General features: G+C 41.7%; 1 protein-coding gene and 1 long non-coding RNA gene across 6 annotated transcripts in view; one reads left to right on the top strand and one right to left on the bottom strand.

Moving 5' to 3' along the window:
- The window catches only part of LOC144589587 (uncharacterized), a 36,146-nt gene extending 12,601 nt beyond the window's left edge, over positions 1 to 23,545 (top strand). The window contains exon 2 of the long non-coding RNA XR_013545781.1: positions 1,572 to 23,545. This is a non-coding gene — a long non-coding RNA (uncharacterized LOC144589587). The remainder of the gene's footprint in view (positions 1 to 1,571) is intronic.
- Positions 1 to 25,369, bottom strand: part of B3GALT1 (beta-1,3-galactosyltransferase 1) — a 440,553-nt gene that overhangs the window by 92,921 nt on the left and 322,263 nt on the right. For all 5 annotated transcript variants that reach the window (XR_013545770.1, XR_013545771.1, XR_013545773.1 and 2 more), the window contains exon 4: positions 21,757 to 21,883. The gene's annotated coding sequence lies outside the window, so the exon portion shown is untranslated. The remainder of the gene's footprint in view (positions 1 to 21,756; positions 21,884 to 25,369) is intronic.

Consider the following 25,369-nt stretch of genomic DNA (forward strand, 5'->3'; position numbering starts at 1 on the left):
TCATTGTTTTTAACTGTTTTGAACTACTCTCAGTGGAATAATACAATTCAACCCTGAACTAGCCTGCTTGTCTGGTTTACTGATGTGTTGCATTAATACATATAAAAGACAATAGCAGTGGAATAACTGGTAAATACCACGTAGGCTCCCAGAAACTGTTGGCCTTTTGATGCAATGTAGAATTGTTCTTAATGTTACAGATGACGGGCTTAGACACAAATCCTTCTGTCACTTTTTATTCTCAATTCTTAATACATATCTCCCTATTGGTTAAGCATTTAAAGCAGGAGACACCAACGTTGGCCTCCGCACAACAGAGTTGACTGTAGCAGGCCCAGGAATGCTAAAACATTTAAGGGGAAAATCAAAACCAGGAATAACCAATCATCCGCTGCTGGTTTTGGCAGGAGGGTTTTGGCTCACCAGGCTCGCCCCCGCCCCTTGATAGGAACCTTTGCTCTTGGTCTCCAAGAGTGAAGGGAAACTTCTTTGGGTCCATGAGAGTTGGTGGGAGCTTCTGGGAGGGGGCGCAGAAACAGCATTAGAACCACATGTGCGCCACAACTGGCACTCTCCCCATCCCTGATTAAAAGAGTGGCCCCTGGTGCTATAAAAGGTGCTCTATGAGTTGAATTCTTGCTTCTAAGGAGAAGGCTAAGCGTGCTTCTTTCCTCCTTGGATGTGCTTCAATGAAATGTATCAGCTCTAACAAAGTGGGAATATTATTTTCCAATAAATGATATTCAAGGAATGTAATCATTGAGCCATCATGAAACTGCTTAACTAGAACTAATCCAGTTTTTTTATAAAGTTTTTTCCCCCCAATAAAATTTATCTCAAACATCCTGTAACCTCTTGAGATAAAACCAGACTGGACAGTTCTACTGAGCAGCAACGATGTTAGAAATTTAGTACATCTTAATTTCAGAACAGATATTTATTTAACCAGCAAAACATATTGAAGCTTGACTTAATTACATTCTTCTTGTTGTAAGATGGCAAGAAAAATAGGAAATAAAAGAAAATATAGTGTTGTAGAACTTGTCCTTCTCTGTTCAGAGAAAATGTTAAGCCATATTAAATACTTAACTTGTTCAGAGGGATAAAAATACAATGCAGACTTTTTTCCTTCAGAAGCTGGAAAAATTTGGAACTAGAGATAGACATATATAAAAGCTGCTTTCCTTCTTCCCACAGAAGTATATTACACCCTACATAATAAAGAGCACTGTTTATAATGATGGCATAATTACAACATTAAAGAGCTGAGCTCTTGAGAATGGCTTTGTTAAGAGAGTTTAAGCGACTACATTACCCATTTTGAGGAAGGCTTTAATTAAGAAATAGAAACCATGATTGGAGTAATAAAGAAAACAGCATTGCCCTCGTCATTGCCATCCTTCTACAAATTCTTAATTGCAGTGTATTTTTTTCCATTGGGGTAATTTGAAAAAAAAAAAAAGGCAGACTCCAGTAAACTTCCTTTTAGCCTATTTACTGGGGCTGAGGTCCAGCCGTATCAGAAGAACTGAGGCAGGTTAAACCCAAACTCTTTTCTCATTCTGTCCTAGGGATCATAGAATGGAGACAGCACAAACTTTTTCATGCATTAGGTCACACATACAAACCCTATTCAGGCTTCGGAATTCTGGTGAGTACTCGTGTACAGGAAAGTACTCTTGCCCCTTTTCCTCTGTCATCACTTTTGTCATCTTCCTGCACTTGGAGGGAAATAAGTCTGAAGAGGAAAAGCCCCCCCCTCCCATGGGGGATCTTCTGTGAGAACAAGTATCCTCTCATGCAGAGGGTACCATGGATGGAGGACCTCTCCCTCTTCAGGTTCATCATCACCGAGTGTAGAAAGGTGGTTGCACCAGGCATGGAGGAGGAAGGCTTGGACACTCCCTTCCTGCAGATGAATCCTCAACATGGTTTGTAACACCGTGTTACATGGTTTAATCCACCATAAGGCTGGATTAAAAAAGCAGGACGGGAAATCTTGTTTGCCCCTTCCATCCCCAGTCCTAGTTCGTGGGCAGGCTTCATGGGTAGGTTTTCTGAACCAATGTGTTCCATTTTGTAACAGTCCTTTAATGCACGTGTTTGTCCTTAACCTTTGAACTGAAAACTGCATGGTGACTGCATATCGAGAGAAGTTCCCAGTACTTGTGCATTTCAGTCCTCATATTCTGCCCCCAAATGCAGATTCCGTTGGTTGCTCAGAAATGCAGACCAGACGCACCTCTTACACTCCAGTGTGACTGAAACTGCAGTCCTTTACTGGTGACTTCAATACTGAGCCCCACAGAATTCAATGGGATCTCCTTCCATGGGGACAAAGTTCTTTTGGTTTGTTTTTGAATAAGAAGAGGCCAAATTTTACAAATTCTTCAGAACTATGATAGAGGACGAGTGAGGGTACAAAAATTACACATTCTCTCATCCAAAGAGAAGCTTTGAATATTTGTGTGTTAAAAACCCAACTTTGAATCCTTGTGAATTCAACCATGTTTGTACTGCTGAATTAGGTTTGCCACCTCTTCCCTCCTCCTCCTACAAGGAGGCACAGTGGGGGAATCCTCAACCTCTGTCTAAACCACTGAGCGAGCTATCCAGCAGTTCTCAGCAAATAGTGAGTTTTGAAGTCCCGCCATGTGGGAGAAGCTGAACTGGACAGATCCTCCAACTAGGTAAGTGAAAATAGGCCTCACAGTTTAAGAAACAGAAGGTATGTCTGAGCTATGCTGATAGAAAAGGACCATATTAATAGTCTGGGATTTATTTATGGGTGTTAAATTAATTTGAACGGTTGAAGTCACTAGGGGCGGTTAGCAGGCTGAAACCCCACTCAATGGTGTTCCTTTCATCTGTCCCATAAAAAAACTAAATAATTCTCATTAGTTCACATGGGGGAAAAATCCCATAATAGGTAAGGTAATAAAGATGGTGTTGAATCATCACCATCATTATCGTCATCATCAACAACAAATAATAGCAGAAAGATGATAATAAGAAGGGGAACCAGTAGCAACAAGAGTAGTAAAATGGAAATCCTCCCCCAAACCCCATTGTGATGATGGGAACTTTGTTGGGATTCTTTTAATAAAATGTCCCTGTGACGTTTACCACATGGCACCTGCTTGTTTCACAAAAAAAAGAGAGCTCACGCTATGTCATCACACCAGCTGACCCCAATTGTGACATTCAATCCTTTGAGACACCTAGGTGTTGTGTCTTCACAAAGGGTTCAGTTTTCTCTTTTCCTCACTGTCACCAGTGGATTTCCTTTATCCACAATATAAAAGACTTTAGTCAAACCCTTGTCTAGTAACTGCCAACAGAACTTATTTATTGAAGTGTATCAAATTTAATCATAATCACAGATGTTCTTCAGATATTCATTGTACACAATCAAATCATTAAAATACCATATAAAGTGGTGCCTCGCTTAACGGGCGCTCTGTTTTGTGACAAAACCACATAGCGACGAAGATTTTGCAATCGCAAAAGCGATCGCATTGCGATGTTTTAAATGGGTTTATTTCGCTTTGCGATGATCGGTTCCCTGTTTCGCTTACCGATCATCGCAAAGTGATGATTTTTTAACAGCTGATCGGTGGTTCCAAAATGGCTGCCGGGTAAAAAAAATGGCCGCCCGCTGTGTTTAGGGATGGATTCCTTGCTTAAGAGGCAGTGAAAATGGCCGCCGTATGGAGGATCTTCGCTTTAAGGTCAGTTTTTTGCCCATAGGAACGCATTAAACAGGTTTTAATGCGTTTCTATGGGCTTTTTAAAATCGCATAGCGATGAAATCGCTTAGCAGCGATTTTTGCTGCATGGATTAACGTCGCTATGCGAGGCACCACTGTATCTTGCCACATAACCAATCACCACCTGCTCAATCTATTTATCTTGACCAGCTTATCTCTATTAGTATCTGTTCCTTCTCTCTCTTCTCTCACAATCTCACTATCGGACTCTCTATCTGCAAATTCTATCTCTCTCCTATCTTATCCTGCCAAACATTTTTATATCCGCTGACTCCGCCCCTCCAATCCTCTCACAGGCTCATGCAAATGAAATCCTGACTATGAGTGACAGGAGTGACATGGGGCAATCATCACAGTCCCTTCTTCCCAGCAAAGGGGATCTGAAGTGTAACTGGATTTCTATACACGCACCCTGTTTTCCATTCACAAAGATGGAGAATATCCCCACTGTCTTGAATATTCCTTTGGGCCCTCTTTGCACCCAAGGGTTATGGACAGACCTCAAGGAAGCAGCCTAGAAGTTTTTCATATCATGCTCAATGGCACTCTGTTCAAATTTGTTTGCCTTTGTCAGACTGCCATAAATCATTGCTGCCCTTACTCAGAGGGCTATAGAAGTGGGCATTCCTTTCTCATCCAAGCATCAAATAATACATTTGGGGCGAACAATTCTTAGGCAGTATATTTACCTGAGGCATATCAGCTAAAGATTTGACACATGAGTTTAGCTGGTTAAACAACAGATCTGTTTCTGAGCCTGAGCCAATCTTGGTACCCCTTTCTTTGTTTTTGTTCTTATCCACAAGGCTGGTGTTGAGGGAAGCATTGCTGAGCACCACTGGCAGCTGGTGACGCCCATTATGGTCACTGGGGGTTTAGTTGCAGCTGCCAATGGTGGGCAAAGTCAGGGATGACAGAGTTAGAGACAAAAGGGAATATTCTTCTCACAAACACACACATGGCCATTCACACACAGAGAGATGCAGGCAGGCATTCACTCAGATATCTCTCTTACTCCTGTCACATTCTTTTACTCCCCAACCCTATCACAAAAGTTGAAATCTTCCTATTTGCTACTGTTTCCCTTTATGCCTGGTCTCAAAGCTGTGCGCCTATTATATCAAGTTCTTATTCACTCTCTCTCGTTTTTCTCCCTCCTCCTTCAAGGCATGCACTCCGAAAGGAAGCAAGACTGCCTGAAGAGAACAGCTTTCACGGTCCCTTGCTGGGCTCGACACTTAGATCCTGCTCCAGTCATCCCCCTGCTGCTTCCTTGCCCTGGATCCTGCCCCTCCTCACCTCTTGCTTATTAAAGAATGTGCCCCAATATCGACAATAGAATACAGACAAGGGACAGCGAAGGAAAAACACGAACAAGTGAGGAAGCATTATTGGAAAAGCCTGTGTAACATTTTTAATGCAGCTCAGAAAGAAACCACTGAAAGAAAACGGTGATCTAAGGCAACAACATTAACACCTATGTGTTTTCCCAGGAGTATCTTCCACCAAATTGTGGGACTTGCTTTCAAGGGGTTGGATGGTTCTACTGGCATTAGAGACGGTGTGCCTTTCAGTGCCAATGACTGGGGTCTATAGGTGGGAGGAAGCTCTACTGCTCCTGTCCTGCTTGCCGGCTTCTCATAGGCACCAGGATAGCTATTCTGGGCAAAACATGATGGTTGACGACGCAGGCTGCTGGTTTGACTCAGCACATCTTTTCTTATGTTTTTAAGGAGGAAGAATGTGAGATTCTGGAGCTAAGGTGAGAAATCTTTGAGGACTGAACTGTTCTTCTTAAGTAACTGATTTGCCTACTTCTGCTTCGTGGTAGTAAACACAAACACACACCTGGCCAAACTCAAGTGTCCCTGTCCTTCCTTTAAATATGTCAGAGCTTGATAAGCTCACGCCCTCCAGGTGAGAAAACATAGCATAGGGAAGGCTGCTTCATTGGAAACAGCCGTATGTACTTGTACAAACCAGCTGCAGCTATATATGCAGTATATTCACGTATAACGCAGACCAAGGCTTGTAACTTCCCGGTTATTTTTGTGCCCTCACCTCTCAGATAACCAAAATATGACAAATAGCAGGGAAATGGTTTCCTAAAATTTTTTCCCGTCAATTTTGGATAGTAGTTTGATACAGTACCTCTCTAAGCAATTGCCTTTGTCTTGTCATGCATCTGAATCTGCTTCTTCTCACTCAAATGAGGAATGAGTCACCATTTTTCATGCAAAATGCCCATCATAACATTCAAAGAATGATTTTTTCCGCACCCCGTTTGTGGTGAAATTGTTCAGGCACTTAAATAGAAATTGCAGCCTGGTGCTATAGCAGAAAATTTTACTCTGTGGTTTACAGAAAGGAAATCGAACCAAGATCACGTTAAAATGAACACTCAGCAAAATGTTATGGTTAAAGCAGATGCTATCCTTTTGTCATTTCCCCCTCCCTTTTCAAACAACTGCGTCTCATATTGTACAGTTATGGGGGAAAATATATAAGCCCTCGAAAAAATAAAATAAAATAAAATAAATATGTTGCCCCAACCTCTTTAATGCTGAAGTAGTGATGTATAAAGGATTTGCCTCGCACAGCAGAATGGCTCGGCTCCTGGGAGATGCTTGCTCTTGATTTTGAGGGCTTCTCTCCTTCCCCTTCCGCCACCACTCACCCCGTTCAGCAGCACCCTCTATTTAGCAATGTCAGGAGGCTGGAGGGGTTGCCATGGGGACCAAGTGAGAGTTAAGTTCCATCCTGCCAGCCCACAGGTATACCTCAAAATCTGGATCCAAACTACAGGCCTCAAATCATAAAATGAACTTTATAGAGAGTGCAAAGGGTTTTAGATGTTTTTATGGCAAATGCATTAATTATGGAAAGCGTTTTAGAAGAAAGGATGGAAACATACATTTTATCTTCTGCTTGAGCAGGATAACTTTACATTGTGACGGTAGTGAATTGCCAGTAAACTGGATCGGCACCAAATCACACAGTGATGGGCTTTTAACAACAACAGCTCTGGTATTTTAAAATATATTTTTATTGATAGGGGCCACAGGCAACCACACATGCAGGAACTGAATCAAAGTGGAGTGATGCTATCTGTGCTTAAAAAAAATCCACCCAGTGCCTCCTGCCAGCAACTTAAGAAAATGTGTGGGATAGATATGGAGAAGAGTCAGGCTACTCTCCTATTATCAAAAAGTCAGGCAATAGCTGGAAAAAGGAACAAACCAACCTGCTTCCAAAGTGGAGCAAACTGTAGACCAAAGATCTGACCAATCATACCTAAGAGTATGAAAAACCCCTGGGATTGTAGGCTTCAAATCTCTACCCAGCAGTCGAGTCCTCAAAGGATCTTGGAGCGAAGCTACGGCCTGGCAGAGCCAAGGAGTGGATTGTTCAGCAATTGTTGGGTCTATCACAATCTGGATTTAGGTGTGCCATCAGTAGAAGATGGGAACTAAATGTGCATGCAGTTAGGTGGTTCCAGAATAATGCTGTTTCCCATTCACAGTGAAGCAAGCCACAAAATACACTGTAGTTGTTTTAAGAAGCGGTAGCCATATTTGTCTGTGCTAGTCTACCAGGGACGTGGTGGTGCTGCGGGCTAAACCGCAGAAGCCTGCGTTGCAGGGTCAGAAGACCAAGCAGTTGTAAGATCGAATCCATGCGACGGAGTGCGCGCCCGTCGCTTGTCCCAGCTCCCGCCAACCTAGCGGTTCGAAAGCATGCAAATGCAAGTAGATCAATAGGGACCACCTCGGTGGGAAGGTAACAGCGTTCTGTGTCTAAGTTGCACTGGCCATGTGACCACGGAAGATTGTCTTCGGACAAAACGCTGGCTCTATGGCTTGGAAACGGGGATGAGCACTGCCCCCTAGAGTCGAACACGACTGGACAAAAATTGTCAAGGGGAACCTTTACCTAGTGTACCAGGAAAAATCGAAAGAATCATAAACAATAAAGAAGACAAAAACGCTGTGGCACCTAAAGGATTAACTATTTTAATGTGAACTTTTGTGGAGAAGTCCACTTCCGAGAGAGAGAGAGAGACACACACACAAACACACACAAAGAGTTCTGTGCCATCAAGTTAGAACTGACTGATAACAACCTTAAAAGGGCTTTCAAGGATAGTGAGATATTTAAGGAGAAGCTTTACCAGTTCTATACCCCTCAATGAGTAGGGATTTGAACCTTATTCTCCAGAGTCCTAATTCATCACTTTACTACACCACACTGGGAATTCTTATGCTATATATACGGTTTCTATATCCACACGTTTCAGCATCTGCAGGGCTTGGAACCCATCTGCCATGGATACTGCGATCCTACTGTACCAGCAAGGCAAGGGGTTGCACTCCAATCCTGTGATTCTGGGTTTATTGAAATACTGGTGAATCAAAGCAGATTCTATAGTATTGCTTTTGAGGGAAATAAGGCATGCCAAAAAGTACAAAATCTTGTTCCCCAATACTTCCCATTATGTTCTCTGCAGACGAATTCCCTTCCATGACAAAATTTCAGCCCTCCATAATGTTTGCAAATACTGACAGTTATTTTATTTGAATTCCAGATTTAAACAGCCAGCTAGGTGACTCCAGCAGAGGAAGCATTTCGGGAGAAATGCTGATGCAGTGCTACCATTCCTTGGCAATCTATTAGTATGCGGCGTGCATATGTTTGCTGGATGACACCTTGACAGGAGATAGAAAGATGCTCTCTTTTCCCCTTCAAAATAATAACAGAGATGAAATAAGCAAAGCTGGCAGGACCTGAACAATTGCATATTTCTACCTCAATTGATTAAATCAACCCTGGAATTACTATCTTTTTAGATGTGTCTAGACGCTGCAATCTCAGGAAAAGACATAACTTCTTAAAGAATATGTTTAGAAATGGGGAAAAGCAAGTTATCTGTGATTGGCATTTTTGAAGATTAAAAAAAACCTTTTGGAAATCAGCTATAAACACAAAGCTTTTGCAATGATATACATGCTCATGCTCTTGTCATTTATTTATAAGATTAGTACGTCAAACGTGTTTATTTATGAAGATAGTATATAATCTTATATATTTAACATGTGGTCCTTCTAGCTCTGAATGGAAAAGGCAAAGTGGAGAGTCAGCCTGTGAGCAAAGGGCAAGCTGGTTCCCTAACCTTAGGTGTGATGTAGAGAAGCAAACTAGACTGACAGTTGAATTTCACTTGAAATTTCACTTGAAGACTGGCAAAGGGGCAACATCCTCCAATAGAAATAGACAGGACCTTCTACTGTCCTTGAAGGAAGCAGGCTATTTTAGAGGAATGTGGGAGAGGCCACATGACGCATATTGCAGGAAAAGGCCAAGGGACTCAGGACAAAAGGTTGAAGGACTCTGCTGAAGTCCTTTAGCATCTGTCACCTGATGTAGTTGCCTCCCTCTGTCAAAGGGTAGAACTGACTCTAGCGGGGTCCCTCCACTAGAATGCTTTTTTGCCTTGCCAACCCAGCCAGCCCAGTATAGGGCATAGCATGGCCACACATAATCATCACATTTAGAAGCTTCATCAGAAACTTCCAAGTCTTGTCCTCCACTTTTAAATGCATCCTTTCCATGACTGCAGCATGCAACTTACATGCTTGGTTGCGAAAGAGGAAGCAGGCAGTAAGATTTGTCCCACTGAGGTTAGCTAGGGTGAAGGCTGGATTTCCAATATACAGTACCTGTCCAAACCCGCAGTCTATTTTATAAAATGAACATTTTCTTCAAAATCGGAGGATCTTACAAAAATGGAAAGCCAATCCAAAGAAAATCTAGCCCTTTTAAAGTTGCCTTTTTCATTTCACCATGTTCTTCAATCTACCACTCTCATTTTGAGCTGCATCCTGGCATATAGCAAATCTCCCAGTAGATCCAGATTATACTTCTACCTCCCCCCCTTTGGTTTTTTAAAAAACACAGTTTGCGACTCTCTCCCAACAGATTCTGGGAAATGGATGCTTGGAAGCATCCTTTCAGCAACCTTCAAATTATTAGTTCCTCTGCATTGTTTGTCACACAGACACACACTGCTTTACAACTGTTGCTGTGGAATATGCTCCCTATGACATCATAAGAACACACTCTCCTGAGCTGACATGGGTTTCACGTTTTAGGATGCTGCTACCTGGCCAAGTTTACTCAGCAACATGATTGGTTGTGCACAATAGCCTGTGAAGAGGTCAACCCATTGCCTCTTCAAAGGTTGGCATGAATCCACTAGTGACTAGTTTCTTTACTCTCCTTTTGACACCCTTCTTATCAAAAAGCAACATACAGCTAAGTGGAAGAAGGGGGGGAAAGGGTATTATTTATGTATCTCTCCCCTAGGGTTCCCACCCAGCTTGCTTACAATGCTAAGCTGAGAGCTCCTTACATTCTGGAAGCCTGAATTTGTTGTTCTTTTGTCTGCAGACAATTGAAAGCTGTATTTTAATTTATGTTTATACCATCGTTTGCTTCCAGAATGAAAACGAGGCATTATCCACCAGAAAGGCTCATGACCAACCATCAGGCAAGAATGGAGAGTGCACCAGATAAAGCTCCCAGCTTATAAACCCTGTGGGAAGAAATTACAGAAGCAGATTTTAAAAATAAAAGTCCTTTTTTTGTTCTGCACAATCAGCCGCTCTTTTCAAAGAAAAAGATCAGTTCCCACAAAAGCCAAGAATGTATGCCTCCAGGATCTTATCAGTTCAACCACCATTACAGCCTTAATTTAGCAAAATCCTTCCAACTTCTAAACCCCTCATTCAAAAGGCCCCCAATGGGTAAACTAAACAATAATAGAATCTTAACACGATTTCTTCTTTCCGTTCTCAAAATATAGTTTTGAGTTCTATTTCTGGACACACGCTCCCTACGAAGGCAAGGTGTTTTGATGTTGAAAGATACCTAAGAATTTGTGACAATTCTGCCTTCCCATTTTGATTGCTTTGTTCAACTCCCTACCATGTTATTCAGATTCAGAGTGTATCTACACCAGCCATTCTCAACTCTTTTCTTTAGCCACTGCCATAAACACAATAGGAAAGAAATAAACTCCAAATCAGGACTTGTGTACAAGTCACATTATGAACCTTAGAAGGTGGTGTGTGAAGAATTGTTTCTAGTCTGTGTGACTACCTTCAAATGTTCCAGATCTCCCCCAAACACGCCAGGGGGCCATATTTCCCCCCTTCCACTGAGAATGGCTCAATTCTACACTATACATTTATAACAGTTTCATATAACTTTTACCACTGAGGTTGTAATCTAAGGAACGCTAGGACTTCTATTTTGATCTAGTGCTCAGAATTTTCTGTGGTATATCAAAGGAGTTCTGCAAAGCTCTCTAGTAGAGAACTGTAAGATCTCACTCAACTACAAACCCTAGCATTTCTTAGGATGGAAATATGAATGGTATCAATCGGCCATGTCTGTATAATGTAGATACATACCTAGAAAGTCATTGTGTTCCCTTTGACAATAGCTGAGAGGCCACAGAAGGCTCTGGCTTTTCCTTTCTGCTGGTGGTAGTTCCCCTGATGTAACAATGGAAAACTTTGACAATGTCACTCCTTTGCAGTCACAACTGGTGCATTCTGCGGTCATATTTGGGTAGGCCATAGATCCTCCTGAAAGACTCCCAACACTACAGATCCTGTTCCCTTCCCATAAAGTTCAGTTGGTTCTTATCATCACTGGTGCAGGAGCTACTTCCTGTTGCTATCTTCCCATGCAGTTCTGATAATGCCAGGAATACAATTGTGTTCGTTTCGTTTAGTCGTTTAGTCGTGTCCGACTCTTCGTGACCCCATGGACAATTGTGTTAGGTCGTATGTATTTACCATCTTATTTTTTTCCTAGGCATTAGGATGACTACTACAGAGGGTGGGTTTCCAAACATAATTATTACAGTGTTTAAACTAGGATTGATTGTTAGGTTTTTCTGATTTGGAGTCCTAAATCTACTAAGTCAGAGGCATGTTTTTGGAATTAGAGCTAGGCAAGGGCAAGCACAGAAATAATGGGTGTTTGTGTGTGTATGTGCGCACGCGTGAGTGTGTGTGTGTGAATGTGAAGTCTATTAATGATACCTATGGATTGGTGAGGTTTTGCCTATGGACATTCAAAGAAATACCAGGAGTCAAGAATCTGATTCTCCATTTTGCTTCATAGGATAAAAGCCAGTTTGTCTGGCCTTTGGCAACCTACGTAGTCCTAGAAAAAGGTAATGGTAAAACACCTGTGAATTTTCTACACCTAGTAAACCCTGGGAAGCATCACCAAAAATCAGAACGCTCTTGATGGCAAATAATTATTCATAATTATGCCTTGTATAGAGCACTATACTGTTTAAACAAATGTTTCTTAAATACACATTTGTGATACCAGTTTTTAATCTCACACCTACGAAACTGCATTTTTACAAGGTATTGCTCATATCATAATTCCAATTATAGCCCTTGTTCTAAGTATACTGTATGCAAAGGCTAATGGAAGAAATCAAAGAGTGCAAGAGTTTTAGAAGGATTTCTCTCTGTTCTTATAGGGGTAAGAACATGTTCTGAATATGGTAAACAAAGCTGCTGTGATATTGATAATAAATTAGAAGAGAACATCAATGGGAATCCATGAGCAAATATGTATCAAGCTGAACGATTTAAACTCAGGCCTTTGGTTGAAAATCCATACAGGAGAGATGAAAATGATTATGTGTGAATCTGTATCTATCTATCTATGGATACTATTGTTCCAGGAACTTTAGTTATGTTATTTTACTGGTTTCGGTGTGCGGAGTTTTGTGTGCGTGCGTATGTGTTATTATGCATTATTTATAAACCACTGTGGAAAGTTTAAATAAAAGATGGTACTGAAATGATCATAAACAAAATAATAATCTTAAAATTGTAAAGCCAGAAGAGTCCTAAGGTTCATTGAGTTCAGCTCCTAGCAAGAAGGTGCAGTGGGAAATCGAACTCCCAACCTCTGGCTCTGGAGAGAGGGACCTAAACCACAGAACTATAATGGGCAACGTCTGTTGACTGGTATAAGTAAATATGTGGCACTTATCCAATGCTTGGTTCTAATACAGTTGTGCCCCACTTAACGATTACCCCGCATTATGACGAATCTGCTTCATGATGATGTTTTTGCGATCGCAATTAAATGTTTTTTTTCCCCTTTGCGAAGATCGGTTCCCGAAACAGGGAACCGATTCTTCGCATTACGACGATCAAAACAGCTGATCGTTGGGTTTTCAAAATGGCCACCGGGTGCTCAAAATGGCTCCCCGCTGTGCTTAGGGACGGATTCCTCGCTATACAGGCACCGAAAATGGCCACTGTATGGAGGATCTTCGCTGGACGGTGAGTTTTTAGCCCATTGGAACACATTAATCGGGTTTTAATGTGTTTCAATGGCCTTTTTATTTTCGCTTTATGATGTTTTCGCTCTATAGCGATTTCGCTGGAACTAATTAACGTTGTTAAGTGAGGCACCACTGTATACATAAACCACATCATACCAGGTAAATGCCAGATAACACTACCAGCTGCTACCTACAAAGAAATGGATGTAACATAATGGCCAAAACCCTCTTGCATGACTTATGCTGGCAAGTTACCAAAGCGGATTTGGGCCAACATGTAGCTGCTATGAACCACTGGAAAAGGCAACTGATTTTTATTAGGACAATGAGCCAAAGGACAATAGATCTTCTAGTGTGAAGGGACGATCACGATCCAGGCTCCATTAACATCTGTCTGCCATAATCACCGATTTATTTTTTAATCCCGTAGCATGTTATTCTGTTCTAAATTTGACAGACTGTCCAGTCATTGACGTGGTATTTATTTGGTTTGCTTGCGGCAGCACTTCTCAAAGAAGACATCTGATTAGGTACGGAAGTCCAAATTCAAAGCAAGCGAGCGGACCGCACAGGCAAGGCGAGCCGCTGATCAGGACGAATGAATATGTTAAGCATTCCAAAGGGAGCCCCAGTACAAAGCCCTAGCGCGGCCCCTGAGAGAACGAAATCAACAGAGAACATCATTTTTATTGAAGAGTCTGCAAGCTCTCTTTGTTTCCAGTGGGTATCATCCAGTTCTTTGCAAGTCTGCAGAGTCAGTCATGCGGCGTTATCCGCTGATCTGTGTTCGTCCTTCTAGCATGGCATCTGTAGCTTCACTCAGTTTGTCCAGAGATATGTTTGATCATAGCTTCAGGTTTTTGCAAGCTGTTTTCTTTGAAAAAGGACCACAAACCGATGCTATCCTTCCCACTCTCTTTTGTTTTCTTCTACTGATTTATTTTTTCCCTATGTCCAGAGGGGCATCTGCTGACCGGCCAGGACTGTTTCTGTCATTTCCCTTCCTTGTTTGCTCAGCAGAAGCAACCCAGCAATGGGACGATGCTGTCAGGGGAGTGAATGTCATTCATTATGGATGGTACTTGGCAATTAGTTATGGGTGGGCCAAAGAAAAAACGAAGAGGCCAGAGTATTGCTGCCAGCAACACTTTGTGTGTTGTGTTACCTTGTGTACTGAGTACCTGGAGACAGAGTAAGAATGATTTCAAAGAAAACTCAGAAGACCCTGAAGATTTCCATCTCACGTACCTCTTAGATACAACCTAATCTCCCATGCATATATGCAGAAAGCTACTTTTTACCCAGTCCATCTATCTCAATAATGCCAAGTCTGACAGGTTCTCTCTCTCTCTCTCTCTCTCTCTCTCTCTCACACACACACACACACACACACACAAACAGAGAGAGAGAGAGAGAGAGAGAGAGAGAGAGAGAGAGAGAGAGAGAGAGAGAAAGGCATGTTCATGTCATAGAAATTGTAGTTTCTGGATTGCAAAGAATTGAAGGATATCCTTTGAAATGAGGGATGTTCTTTACCTCTGGATGGAATAAATAAAATAATACATAAATTATCTTTTCAGTAATTTGCTTTGGCGTTCTAAACCTGGCCCAAAATTCACATCCTAGTTTTATGGAAACATTAAGCTCCCAGCCAGAAAGACCCCCACAACCTTAGCCTTCTAACAATTTTTGGGGTGGAAAGAAGATGGAAGAACGTCAACAAAGCTTTCCAGGATTGGTAGGTTACTGCTTCCCATGTTCTCCCTTTGCTTTTAATTGCAAAGGCCCAGCCCCGGGGAGGGGGCAAACTGAAGCTCTGACAAAATATTCAACACCTGGAACTGATAATACCACGATTTGACTCTTGACTATATCTTGGCTGCCTTTGTCTCACGGTGAGACCTGATGCTTCCCACATGGAGGTGAGACCTTCTTTTCAAGTTTGCCTTCATGTGATAAATACCAGTGTCCAACACATGAGGGCGCACTCACACAAAACGTTTTGCACATGAAATAGATACAGTATTGTAACATCACTTCATAATAGCTCTATCATATTAGGAATTAATTTCATTGAAATTAAGATGTTCATCTTGATAAAAACTCCTTTGACATGTATGGTGCTGGGGGGGGGGAATGAGATGCCTGCAGCATCCATGATCAGAGGTATTAAGCCCACCAACTCATTGTCGTGTCGCTTAGAACTGTAAAGGAAAACAATACAAAACAATACATTCTAAATGTTTTGTTAGCAAAGCAGTGAGGATGCTAAAAGCAATGTGGCCTCATTCTACTGTCACAGCTGATTCAGCGTCAGGTTATCTGTTACCCATACTGACACTCCTGGGAGGTGATCTACGTAAATGCCCGGATAGCCCCAAATGATGACTTTCTGTCTTCCAAATACATCTTGATTCTTAATACAACATCTGAGAACATTGACCACTGTCAAAGGGAGATGCTATTTATAGATCAACAGGCAATTTTTGCTGGGGCCTGCCTGTAGAAATTCTCCTGTATATTGGGTCTATATGTATTAAATGGCTCAACTGAAGGTGACATTCCAAGTCAATGATCATTTATGTCAGGATCCAAAGTTAGCACAATTGATTATATTTTAGTATGTAGAGACCTCCTGCACTTGGTTGAGGATTTTCAGGTGCTTCCATATTTGGAAGGATATCATTTTCCTCTCTTCCTATGCCAAAGCCTGGACTTATCCATCTGGAGTCCAGGTATTATATCCCAATTGTACCACTTGAAAGAGGTGGTTGCCGGACAAGATGGAGCCCTAGCCTGGCACTTAGCCTAAGGGGGTTTCTAACTCAGGAGGACATGGACAAACCTATATATTACACAGGAAGTGAGGTAGCAAATTTAGACACCATAGCCATTTATGGAAACCTCATACAAAAACTAAATCCAATTCTGGTTCGCATTCACAGTGAACATTCTCAGAAACTGTACAACCAGTCTAAACCATGGTTTGATCATAGCTGTACATCAGCCAAAAACTGGCCTTTTCAGCAATACCAAAGATTGAGAAGGTCAGGCCAGAAGTGATGCCCTCTCAAAACTTTTGATTAAAAAAGAAAAAAGAAAAAAAAAGAATATAAACTGCTGATACAAGGCACTAAGAAAGATCATACCAGAAAACTCTGAGGACGGTTAATTGAAGCAGCTGAATATAAAAACCCATCCCTCTTTTGAGGTTTAATCTCAGGTAGATCCTTTGGTCAAAAATCCCCTCCATCCTCATGAATACCAGCAGACAAACTGGTCTCCTTTTTTGCAAAACCGTAACAATTATAGAATTGGCCTGCTGAAACCCCAGGAGAGATTCAATCATATATAGAACAACTAAAAAATGCCAAAGCCCCTGGACACCAGATGGCATTCCACCAGAATTCTTAAACGGAAATAAGGAGAGGTGAGCAGCTTTTCTGGCCCCACTTTTTATGCATATTGATACCACAGGCTATATACCAAAATCCTGGGAAACAGCCATTGTAGTCCCATTTTATAAGAAGGGCAAGAGGGAGGACTCGTCCAACTACAGGCCAATTAGTCTGCTAAACATCATAAGCAAAGCCTATGCAAGGCACCTTCTGGATACATTTTTTGGGTTTGGATTGAGAACGTCATAGTTGGCAGAACAAGCAGGTTGTAGGCCAGGGAGGTCTACAATAGATAAACACCAAGTTATTCAACATCTCATTGAAAAATATTCCTCTAGGGGTACAACTTCCCTTTATGCAGCATGCGTTGATTTTAAATCAGCATTTGACTCCATATCTAGAATGCGACTCTGGGACAAACTGACAAAGTCCTCTATAGACAGAAGACCTCGGTGTCTTATAAGGGCCTTATATGAAGAAACATTCCTAAGAGTTAGATGCAGTAGACAAGGACATCTTACAGAACCCATCCAAACTTATAGAGGAGTCAGGCAAGGCTGTCTACTAGCCCCAGCATTGTTTATTTTTTATATACATAACTTACCTAGCCGGCTCAATAACTCCGAACTCCACCCTCCCAGACTTGCTAATAGACCTATATCAACACTTCTCTACGCCGATGACACCATGATCCTCTCTAGAAATCCTGTTGGCCTAACGAGGGCTTTGCAGAAACTCTCCTTATATTGTGAAACTGAGTTTCTAACAATAATCTATCAGAAAACCAAGGGCGCAAACCAAAGACAAGGGTTTGGTCAATTAAGAGGTCACCATATTGAGCAAATACTTAGGGGTAATTCTACAAGCCACAAGCTCAAGGGTTCAACATAGTAAGTATGCGGCTGATCAAGGAGAAAGGGCCGCAATTAGTACAGCAAAGTTTCACCACTCTCAGGGTGGATTCTTTGTTCCTGCAGCTCTTAAACTCTATAAGGCGAAGACGCTTGCACAACTGTTATATGATTCGTTTTGGGGGCCACCTAGTTCACATTTTGTACCCCAAGAAAGGTTACAATCTAAATTCTTAAGAACCAACCTTCAGGTCCCCAGATATGTCTCAAATGCAAGGATACGATTGGAGACAGGTCTCCTAAGAGTCGAGGCCTGGGTTTATATCCTGTCTTATATATACATGGCTAAAGGGACATAACAACCCCCAAGGCCTTCTGCCCTTGATTTTCTATTTTCAAGGATGGATATAGAATACCAAGCTGACTTCGCTAGTGTACAGAATCTGCTGTTAAGGGCCTACATTAAGAACCCCATGGAACCGGCAGACTATCTATCACTCTTGGAAGTGAGAGGATTTAGAAGAGCTTTCATGCTACCAAGATGCTCTGCCCTTCCGTCTGCCATCCTCGAAGGGAAATATAGGAATGTGCCTTATGCAGAAAGGCTTTGCTCCTGTTTGCTAGGGATGGTAGAAACTATGCAACACGTGTTTTTTACCTGTCCTCACTAAGAGATTGCATGTAATCAGATTATTTCTCCACTGATTAAAAAAACCTAAAGCCATACAGAAGAAAGTAGACTCCAGTTTCTTCTCTCTGATATAGACCCTAAAATCACCTACCACGTTGCATGTTTCTGAATGGTGATATTTAGATTCCAGAAATCAAAGGAATCTAAGATGTGTAGGTTTTAGATGTGTAGATTTTAAATGGTTTTACATTGTGGCTTTTAAATGGATTTAAACTGTAGGTTTTTAAATGCATTTTATACTAGTGTAAGTGATAAGTTTGCTGTCCTCTACACTGAAGAGGTTGAAATTGTAATTGTTTTGCGGGGGACTTGGAACAATTTTTCTAAGCCAGGTTTCGAGTCCTTAAGGGTTGAGTCTACTTGCTGAGCCCCACCCCACCCCACCCCACTGGCCTAGCTGCTGCCACCACTGCTGCTATTTCAAAGGCAGCAGGCCTGGCTTCCCTATCAGGAGCCAGGCAACTGCCTCCACTCATGCATGTGCAAGCCAGCTGACAGGCTGGTGCATGCGCAGAGACAGCAGGATGACTTCCTGGAGCTGGCCTCTCCCTATGTGCATGCGCCAGCCTGTCAGCTAACCGGCGCATGAATGGGCAGAGGCAGTGGCCAGGTACTGAAAGGAACGCCAGGCCTGCTACCTCTGAAGATGGTGGTGGAGGTGGGCAGGGAGGCCTACTGTCTCTGTGCATGTGCCAGCCTATCAGCTGGGCGGTGCATGCTCAGTCCAAGTTTTTGGTCTGAATCTAGAGTCCCAAGCCTTGGGAGGCAGCCAAATGAGACTCCAACTCAAGGCTTGGGACACAGATCCAAAGACTCAAACTCAGTCTCAGGACTCGGGCCTCAAGATCTGTCAACATCCCTGGGTTTTAGAATAGCACAGATTGTATCATTTCCCCCCCCCCCCCATGCTACCACAAATGCTCTGGAAGCAAAGTTTTCTGTACTTTCGTATACGAACAATTGTCCAATTCACACATGAGGCTTTGTGAATCGCTGTGTGGAAAATTCAAGATAATAACGCTATTCACCTGTCGCTGAAATCAATGTTAAAACTCCCATTCGCTTCCAAACAACTAAATTTCACATTACATCTTGGCATGGGGAAGTGTGATTAACACAGTCTATTCATCATGGGCTTTCATTTTTAAGTGCTTCATGCTTTTGTTACAAAAATGGATAAATGGTTTGTGCATATAGAAATGTACACATTACGATTTTCAAAATCATTATCTTTACTTCCAGAGGTACTCCACATCACTCACGCTGGTCTCCTGATGGAACTTTTACTACATGCAATGCTATTAAAGGGGGTGGAGGCTGGTCCCATTTTCATCCTGGGAAAGTGCTTTGATTTCCTAGGTAAAACCGTACTTGTGTACTTGTAATTCATCTTACAACATAAAAGCTTTTCCATGTGTTAAAAAGACATTTCCCTTCCTCCACTACTTTCAGCTGCCAAGAATCACAGAAGACAAAGCATTAACTCAAGTGTCTGATATTGTGTCTAAGGCTGGAGCTCGACATTTGTGATAAACTAGAGAAAACGTATTTGCTGCAAACCGGCACCAGACGGCACATAACAAACATCCCAAAATGCAGTGTTTTGTTTTGTTTTTGTTTTAATCGGGGTGGGTGGGGCACCCTGTCACAGAGGGCATGTCGGGGGCTTCATGTCACACTCTGCTTCTGTGCCCCCTTTACCTTTTTTAAAAGGTGTTTGTGTGCCTCTTCAGATGTGCAATTTTAAGTACAAGTTAAAGCAAAGCAAAGCGTGCTGCTTATATACCGCCCCATAGCGCTTCAAGCACTCTCTGGGAGGTTTACAAGTTCTTTATGCAGGCTACACATTGCCCCCCCCCCCCCCAGCAAGCTGGGTACTCATTTTACCGACCTCGGAAGGATAGAAGGCTGAGTCAACCTTGAGCCGGCTACCTGGGATTGAACCCCAGGTCGTGGGCACAGTTTTGGCTGCAGTACAGCAGTTTAACCACTGCACCACAAAAGGAAAAGGAATCACACATCCACATGTGTAAACAGAGGCACAAAGGGGGAAAATCCCAGATAAATCATAGAATCATGGAGTTGGAAGGGGCCTCTAAGGCCATCAAATCCAACCCCCTGCTCAGTGCAGGAATACAAATCAAAGCTGATCAGACATGCGTGGTCCAAATAACAGTGGCTGAGGTAGAAGCAAGGGGGTGGCGTGTGGGGGAAGGTAGGAGAGGGGCAGGCCGACAATTGGCCGAGAAAAAGGGGGCAGTCCTAGACCACCCAGTACTATAGTGTATCTTGAAAAACTGCAACAGACAAGAAAAGAATCGGATTGAGTGCGATTTTAAACTGCAGTAGCACTTATTTTATTTCTTTATTTATTATTGGATTTATATCCCGCCCTTCTAGACAAGAGTCACTTGACATTGTGTGATACACCAGGAGTTGCTGAGGATTCAGTCCAGTTTAAGTGGAAATGACAATTTGAAAAAGGAATCTCTGTGTGCTAAATTAATAAATGGCATGATGTTTCAGAAAATACCTTGTTAATAATGATGAGTAATTTAAAACATGGTGTTCTTTGCTTTAGCATGCTGTAAAATACCTCACTGTAGAGAGGACTCATAACTGTATCTTTGTGGTTGTGGTCACCCAGAGCCCTTCAGCACAAGACTAAGGAGGATATTGTTGAGTTGCCGTGACTCAAGAATGACAGACATACCAGTTTCAAGGACGTTTCTAAATGAAACTTTAATCTGAAGAGAATTAACACACACTTTAAATAACTATGTGTAAATGAAATGCCACACTCTCAGATTTCACTGATTAAGTAAGCTCTCTTAATAAGGTGCTTTCTGACGGGGAATATGCTGCCAATTAAAAATTGCTACATATTAATCGAAAGGCATCACATTTCTGTTACTGAAATATACACAACTAGAAGTAGTCAAAAGGCTTCTGCTTAACCACTTTGTTCAAGTTAAATGTTTTCAAGTCCCATAGATTTTATAGGGAGAATTAACCATGCACTTAACAGTTCTCTCAGTGAAATCAATCAATAGGACTTGCAATGACTGCACTTTGGCTGGACTGAGCCCTATTAATTTGCTTCTCACCTTTTTTTCAAAGTCCTTCTCTTCAACCTGTATGCACTGATTGAAAGACATCTGGGTGCAGAGAGAGACATGCTTTTCCCTATGAGCTACATGCATCCACACAACAGAATTCCTGACAACATCACAACAGTACGGTGAAAAAGTCCAAAAAAGAGAGAGAAAAAGCACAAACAAAAAAAGTTATTTATCTTTGGAAGACCCAAGAGCTATCAGGCACTACCAAAACGCAGAACTGGATTGCTTTCCATAGTTAAAAGAAAACCTTGCCACAAAATCGACTTAATGCAGGTGGCTGACATGGACATCCTGCATCTCTCGACATACATAGAGATCAGTCTCATGGAGAATAGGGGATTCCGAGAATAGATTTCTTGCCATGTAACATGATCCTTCTGCAAGGTTACTCTGAAGTATATTTCACTGAATTCCATGGGACTTATTGCCAGGTAAGCTTACGGATGACTGTGGCATTAGGGTGCAAAATTTAAGACATGCTTGCCCACACATGAAAAAAAAAATACAAATTTGTATACAGACAGTTGGGCAGTACTTACCATATAAATAGCATCAAGCAGAGGCTGTTCCAAGAGCCCCTCTATGGAGTCAACGGCTGATTGAATGATGACCTCTGTGATGCTTCCTCTACCCTCACTTTCTTTGTTTTTGTCAGAAGTGCATCATCTGAAATTAAGGATAATTTGTTATTCACAAAACCTATTCTGACTCTCTTTTTTTTGGGGGGGGGGAACCTCCCCTCCCATCCACAGCTCATAAACGATGATAAAACCATCAGGTTCGATGTGCAGTCACAGAACATTAGAGCAGTGTTTATTCTGACGCCAGGGCAGAGGCAGATGACTTACATGAGGAGTTTAGATTCCATTTCATGAAGCAAGGCTCCGGCAGACGGAGTTAAAGAAACAGATGGGGAGGAAGAGAAGGACAGATGGGGCAAATGGAAAAAAAAAAAACAAAGAAGGTCTGAGGTGGAAAACTGTTTTCATTATCTGTGTTTTGCTACTGTGTTACAAGCAGTGTTCAATTTATTGAATCTGAAGAAAACGTTCAAATTAACAAACTCCGGATGACAGGACATTCCATTTTAGGAGATATTCCTTGGCAATGCAACATAAACATAGCAAATTGAAGTGCCAAATATGAAAAACAAAACAATGGCTCACAGACTAGCAACATTCAATATACACATTCCAATCGCCACAAAAGATGATGCCAAGGAGTGCAGTAACTATAGGACTATTGCTCTAATTTTTCATGCAACATGATGCTCAAAGTGTTGCAATAAGGGTGAGAAATGCCTGCTGTTCAAGCTGGATTTCAAAAAAAGTAGAGGCACTCAAGATCATATTGTATATATCCACTGGCTGCTGGAGCACACCAAAGAATTTCAGATCAATTTATGCTTTCTAGAATACAGCAAAGATACAGTCCAAAGACATCCAGATGGCCACAGTTGTCCAAGCTGTCCATCTCAGCTAAAGGCGTGGCTCATGTGACAATGTAATAGCATATGACCAGTCTCTACCTCGTGGAAGGGGATTTGGCAGCCTTCGAGAAACACATCATGAGGGAATGGCAGAGGCCACAGGGCTTCCCCTTCAGAGACGTGTAAACACATGGCTGCTGGCACTCTTATTGAGGCAAGGTATTTCTACCTCTGTCCCTAAATTCACTGAATTCTCCATCAGCTAAGCATTTTTCAAAAGCAATACTGTCTTTTCTTGATCAGGAGGGAAAAATAATTTTTACTCAAATTTTGATGCTATGAGCTCTGGAACAAATAAAGTAGGAATTTATCTCTGGCTGTTTCTGAAATATAATGACAGTTTCATTTCCTTTCTCACGGCTGATAGAATTTTATGTTCCAGCAGAAGTTGTCTTTCACCTGGTTACTATGATTCTGACCAAAATGTGGCAAATATTAAGATGCAGGTTAGATGGTACCCCTCCATACAGAAACTGGCTAGATTTGAAGCCGCATCTTGTTTTGACAATGGTGACAGGACAGGACTGCACATCAGGGAAGCAGGCTAGTTTATGACGCATAGGCAGAGCGCAGATCGATCTGCCCTCCAATGTTTTGCCACTGCTCTGCATTTCCACCCAGAAACCCCCAGCTCCTGCCAACGGAGGCAGCTTCCCCAATTGGCCTAATGATAGGACTGGACCAGCAGGATAACCTGATTACATGTTTTGGTGGAACTCCTGCAGAACAAATCTACCTGTGTAGGGATGTGAAGACTATGGTATTACCTGCATTTCGGAAGGAGGCAATAACACAGTTATTTTTATTGCCCTTTATTGGTCATATTCAGTTATGTTCTCCTTCAAAGAATAGGACAGCAATATTGCGCGGCGTTTTCTGAAAACCTGGGAGGCAGCTGCATGTCATGAAATTGGCCACTAAAATGACTCTTAAAGGAAAGTCGAAGTTTTTTAAAAGTACATAGGCCTGGGAGCAAGGTACTGGATGGAATGATCCTGATGAATGATTTATAATAAATGTGTTTTGCACAGCACCACAAGAGATTGCCAACTGATGTGTCTAATTGATTTCAATTTAAACGGGGGAAAAAAACAACACTTATCTTTGCTGAGCTGGAGGAGATAGACTAATTGATCCTATTAGTAAGTGATAAACATGCAAGGTTCCTCAACTGGAAGTTATTGAGAAGTCATTGAGGAACTTTTCTTACCTTCAGGAGAGATTAAAACAAGTTTTATCTGGATTGCAATAAAGTTTACAAATATAGAAGAGATATGGGCTATTGAAGCAGGATTATCTATGAAGGGGATAATCACAAACACCTGGACGCTAGTTGCTCGCAATCAGAACTCCAAAGAGGTGACATACCCAGCAGGTGATGAATATTGCTGGCCCTGACCTTGGCTGTGCTTGCCACATTTTGTTTTTTCCCCTGTGTTTACAAACTTCTTCATAGGAGGAGGATTCTGCCTATGCCTGCCTGATAACAATTAGTAATTCACTGGACATCATCATCCACAGAACTTGCTTCAGTCCCTTATGGGTCATTTTGCAAAACCATAGTCCTGTAGCCTCTGCGTAAGATGAAACTGTTGATTTACATGATCCTCCTCCCTGCATCAGACAGCCAGCGTAGCTGTCGGACTGAAATATAAAACCAAGCATTTAAGAAACTAAATAATAGGTTAGCCGGATTAAGGGTTAAATGCAGAAATTGGCGCAAACCTCATTTCAGAGGTCTGGTCCAATTTGTCACTGCACTCGCAAAGGTGGTGCGAGCCTGCACAAAGGCGGCATTGCAGAAATCGCTGCCCTGCCTCCTTGTCTGAGTGGGTGGCTGACAGAGAAGGCAGAAGAGGGAAGAGGCACTGCAAAAGACGAGTGGGTAGTCGCACTAGGGAGGCAGGGAAGAAAGCGCACGTTGCCCAAGGAATGGGCAAGCATGCAAAGGAGGGGAAGGGCACAATGCCCACACAACACCTAGAAGAAGAGGATTTTAAATATTGGCAGGGATTAATTAATGGATTTTGTAATCAAGGCAAAAAATCTAGAATAAATAAAAGATATTGGTATAAGGCTCAAAAAAAAGGAGGTTTAGGTATGCCCAATGTTAAAAATTATTATATAGCAAATCAATTAAGAGTTATTGGAGATATTATATTCAATAAAGAAAAATTAATTTGGTGGGAGATGGAATCTTCAGAAATAAATGGAAATGCTGAAGGATACTTGTTTAATATACTAAAGAGAAGTTCAATAAATCAGATTAAAAACCCCTTTTTAAGAAACCTGTTAAATATTTGGAATAAATATAAAGAGAAGTTTTGTCCCTTAACTTCACCATTAAAACTAGTGACTGAGACAGAAAACTTTCCTACAAATTTAAAGGATTTAGTAGAACTATTTAAGAATAAAAGGGTTGCAAGATTGAAGGACTGGATGGGTAACATGAGATCGAAGGAGTTAATTATGTCTAAACTGCAATCTAATAAACTATCATGGTATAATCTTATTCAGTTAGACACCTGGACAAAGGATTGGTTGAAAACTAATGGTAAATGTAGAGAACTTACTAAGTACGAACAATTTCTGTCATCACATGAAGATATGCAAGATACAATTTTGAAAGGAATAGTAAGTAAAATATATAATATAATTTTGGA

The sequence above is a fragment of the Pogona vitticeps genome, chromosome 1, assembly GCF_051106095.1.
Source record: "Pogona vitticeps strain Pit_001003342236 chromosome 1, PviZW2.1, whole genome shotgun sequence".
In the NCBI taxonomy this organism is placed as follows: domain Eukaryota; kingdom Metazoa; phylum Chordata; class Lepidosauria; order Squamata; family Agamidae; genus Pogona; species Pogona vitticeps.